This window comes from Elephantulus edwardii, unplaced genomic scaffold, assembly GCF_000299155.1.
Source record: "Elephantulus edwardii isolate Elephantulus edwardi_28Jun2011 unplaced genomic scaffold, EleEdw1.0 scaffold00448, whole genome shotgun sequence".
NCBI lineage: Eukaryota > Metazoa > Chordata > Mammalia > Macroscelidea > Macroscelididae > Elephantulus > Elephantulus edwardii.
In genome coordinates, this window is record NW_006400198.1 from 359,506 (window position 1) to 364,318 (window position 4,813).

At 39.7% G+C, this 4,813-nt stretch overlaps 1 pseudogene; it reads right to left on the reverse strand.

Moving 5' to 3' along the window:
* Window positions 1-4,609, reverse strand: part of LOC102855091 — a 26,842-nt pseudogene extending 22,233 nt beyond the window's left edge.
* Window positions 4,610-4,813: the final 204 nt, after the last annotated feature.

Below are 4,813 nucleotides of genomic sequence, written 5' to 3' on the forward strand. Positions count from 1 at the left end.
CAGGGTTGTGTCAACTGCATAAAGTAGGCTGTTGACCATTCTTCCACCAATCCTGATGCCACATTCCTCCTCGTGCAGCCCAGTCTCAGATGATCTCTTCTGCATACAGATTGAAAAGGTATGGAGAACAAAATACATCCCTGACGGACACCTTTCCTGATTTTGAAACATCCAGTGTCTCCCTGCTCTGTTCTGACAACTGCCTCTTGGTCCAAGAATAGGTTTCGCATTAGCATGATCAGATGTTCTGGAATTCCAATTCTTCTCAGAGTCAGCCACAGCTTGTTGTGATCGACACAGTCAAAAGCCTTTGCATAGTCAATGAAGCACAGATAGACATTCTTCCAGTATTCTTTGCTTTCTGCCAAGATCCATCTTACATTAGTTATAACATCCCTAGTACGGCGACATCTTCTAAATCCAGCCTGCACATCTTGCAGTTCCCTGTTGACATGTTGTTCCAAAGGTTTTTAGATAATTTTCAGCAGAATCTTGCTTGCATGTGATATTAATGATATTGTTCGATAATTTCCACACTCTGTTGGGTCACTTTTCTTTGGAATAGGAACAAATATCAATCTCTTCCAGTCAGTTGGCCAGCTGGCTGTCCTCCAGATTTCCTGGCACAACCTAGTGAGCACATCCAGGGTAGTGTCTGTTTGTTGAAAGAAATCAATTGGTATGCTGTCAACTCCTGGAGCCTTGTTTTTTGCCAATTCCTTCATAGCAACTTGAACTTCCTCCTTCATCACCATAGGTTCTTGCTCATATGTTATTTCATGAAATTCCTCTGTGTTGGCCAATTCCTCCTGATACAGTGACTCTGTGTACTCCTTCCATCTTCTTTTTATACACCCTGGATCATTCATCATTCTACCCAAAGTATCCTTAATTATTGCCACCAGTGGCTTGAATTTGTTTTTCAGCTCCTTCAGCTTAAGAAACGCTGAGCGAGTCAGGCCCTTTTGATTTTCTGACTCCAGCTCTCTGCACATTTCATTATAGTATTTTGCTTTGTCATCTCGAGCTGCCTTTTGAAATTTTCTGTTCAGCTCTTTGATTTCTTTATTTCTTCCTTTAGCTTTGGCTTCTCGGCGCTCTAATGCAGTACTCAGAGTCTCATCTGGCATCCATCTTCATTTTTTCTTCTTCTTTAGCCTTTGTAATGATCTTTTGCATTCTTCATGGATGATTTTCTTGATATCCTCCCAGAGCTCATTTGGTCTATGCTCATTGGTCCTCAAGGCCCCAAACCTGTTCCTGAGGTGGTTTTGAAATTCGAGTGGGATAGACTTAAGGTCAAATCTTGGTTCCCATGTACTTGATTTCATTTTCCTCAACTTCAGCTTGAACTTGCATATGAGTAGTTGGGGGTCTGTCCCACAATCAGCACCCTGCCTGGTTTTCACTGCTGATATTGAACTTCTCCAGCGAATCTTTCCACAAATGTAATCAATTTTATTCTTATGCATACCATCAGGTGAGATCCATGTGTATAGCCTGCGTTTATGTTTCTTATAAAAGGTATTTGGGATGAATAAGTCATTGAATGTGCAGAACTCTATCATTCTATCTCCAGGCTCATTTCTCTCACCAAGCCCTTATTTTCCAGGTACTGATCCTTCTTCCCTGTTCCCAACTTTTGCATCCCAGTCATCCATTATTATTAATTCATTTTGATTGCATGTTTGGTCAATTTCTGACTGCAAAAGTTGGTACAAATCTTCTATTTCCTCTTCTTTGGCTCTGGTGGTTGGTGCATATACTTGAATGATAGTGGTATTCACCGGACTTCCTTGTATGCATATGGATACTATACTGTTGCTCACCACATTGTATTTCAGGATATATCTAGAAGTGATTTTTTAAATTATGAAACCAACCCCATTTTTTTCTCACCTTTTCATCCCCAGCATAGTAGATCATATAGTCTTATGATTCAAAATGTCCCATGCCAAGCCATCTCATATAGTTCATTAAGAATTCAAAAAACCCATCCAAAGACAGAGGAGAAAGAAAAAACCAAAACAGATGTAAGAAGAGTCTCAAATATTACACTAATGCATTGAGAAGCCAAAGCAAAGGAAGAAATCAAGAAGTTTAGGAGCTGAACAGATTACAAAGAGCAGCTCGGGAAGACAAAGTATTATAATAAAATATAAGGACCTGGAGTCAGAAAGTCAAAAAGAAAAAATTGGCTTGGTATTTCTTAAGCTGAAGGAAGTGAAGAACAAATTCAAGCCTCAAGTCGCAATGCTTAAGGATCCTGAGGGAAGAATGTTGAATGATGCAGGAAGCATCAAAAGATGATGGAAGAAGTACACAGAGTCACTATACCAAGAAGAATTGGATGACACAGAAGAATTATATGAAACTACATATGATCAAGAGTCTATGGTGATGAAGGAGAAAGTTCAAGCTGCTCTGAGGGAATTGGTAAAAAACAAGGCTCTAAAACTTGATGGAATACTGATTGACATATTTCAGCAAATAGATATTGCCCTGAATGTGCTCACCAGGTTATGCCAAGAAATCTGGAGGACAACTATCTGGCCAAAAGACTGGAAGATGCCTATATTCCCATTCCAAAAAAAAAAAAAAAAGGTGACTCAACGGAGTATGGAAATTATCAAATAATATAACTAATATCACATACAAACAAGATCCTGCTGAAGATTATCTAAAAATGTCTGGAACAGCATTTCAACAGAAAACTGCCAGGTGTGCAAACTGGGTTTAGAAGAGGCTGTAGCATTAGGGACATCATAGCCAATGTTAGACAGATCTTGGCTGAAAGCAAAGACTACGAGAGGAATATCTATCTGTGTTTCGTTGACTATGCAAAGGCATTTCACTGTGTGTATCATGACAAATTGTGGCTAACTTTGAGAAGAATGGGAATCCAAGAACACCTAATTTTGCTCATGTGAAACCTTTACTTGCACCAGGAAGCAAGTCTGAACAGAGTAGAGAAACACTGCATGTTGTGGGATCAGGAAAGGTGTGTGTCAGGGATACACCATATTTCCATACCTTTTCAATTATATGTGGAACAGATCATTCAGGAGGCTGGACTTTACAAGGAGGAATGTGACATTGGGATTGGAGAAAGACTCATCAACAAGCTACATTATGCAGATGGCATAATCTTGCTTACTGAAATCAAGGAAGACATGAGGCATTTGCTGCAGAAGATCAAGGACTGTAATCTTCAATATGGAGTGAAGCTCAACATTAAGGAGGGAAAAAATCCAACCACTGGGCTAATTGACAGCTTCATGATAGATGGAGAAGAGATTGAGATTGTTAACAGCTTCAACTTGCTTGGTTCCACAATCAACACTCTTGGCACCAGCAGTCAGGAAATCAAAGGATAAAATGCATAGGGAAAGTCTGCTGTCAGGTACCTCTCTCAAGTCCTGAAGAACAACAATAGCAGTCTGGAGACTAAGGTGTGCCTAATACAGGCCATGATCTATGCAATTACTTGCTATGTGTTGGAAATCTGGACAAGGACTAAGGATGGTAGAAGAAGAAACTATACCTTTGGGTTGTGGTGCTAAAGAAGAGTATTGAACGTAACAAGGACTACCAGGAAAACAAACAAGTCTGTTCTGGAGAGGGTGAAACCAGGTTTGTCTATGGAAGCAAGGATTTTGAAGCTCTTTCTCACATACTTTGGGCATGTGGTGAGGAGGGACCAGTCTTTGGAGAAGGACATCATGCTTGGAAGGGCAGAAGGACATCATGGGAGAGGAAAACCCTGGATGAGATGCATTAATTCAGTGACTGAAACAATTGAAGTAGGTGTGTCAGGGATGATGAGATTGGTTCAGGATAGTGCTGGATTCAGAGCTATTGTACATAGGGTCACTATGAGTCTTAGATGACTCGATGACATATACCAATAACAACACGACAACAATTCTTTTTAAAATGATAGACAAAATAGTTTTTACTTTATAGAGTATATTCTCAAGGGAACTCTGGTGGCATAGTCCATAGGGAATTGTGCTACCAATCCAAAAGCTAATCCCCTCCAGCTGTTTGAACCTGCCAATTTCTTCAAGGAATAAGGAATCTCCTCCTATGTGAGTTATAGTCTCAGAAATCCACTGGGCCATTTGCGAGTCCATTCTGACAGGGCAGCAATAACTAGAGTGCACTCATGTCTGTGTAAAAAAGGAGGAATTGTTGCTTTGAACTTAGTTTATTAACCTCTTCCCTTTCTCAAAAGACTTTATAATACACCCATTTTATAGATAAGGAGCCCAAGATCTTCAATCTATACATTGTTAGGATAAATAAATAGGCTGGTTTTTGTTAAGGCAACTCTGTGGCTTAGCTTAATATAAGTTAACTTTTCACCTCAAATTTTGATGCAGATGTTCCTGGGGGCACTGGCAGGAAACCATGGGGTGGGGAGGGGAAATTAAAATTCTTTACTGAATTTTTAATTTGTCAATTTACAAACTTTAATATATTCCTTAATTTTGTCAGGAATATAATAATCATCTTGAGGTGTGGTTTGGGAGTCTGATGGTGTAGTCTTTAGCAAGCTGCATGCCAACACAAAAACCAGTTCATCCAGCAGCTTGAATCCACCCATAGCTTTGTGATTAACAGCCTTGGAAAGTCCATGGAGGGCCACTGTGAAGTTTTTGCCACCAGACCAATTGGCAGCATCATGACATATGGAGAAGAGATTGAGATTGCTAACAATTATAGTTTTCTCAGTTCCATAATTAATATTCTTGGCACTAGCAGTCAGGAAACAAAAAGACAAATGGAATTAGGCAAATCTGCTGTGAAT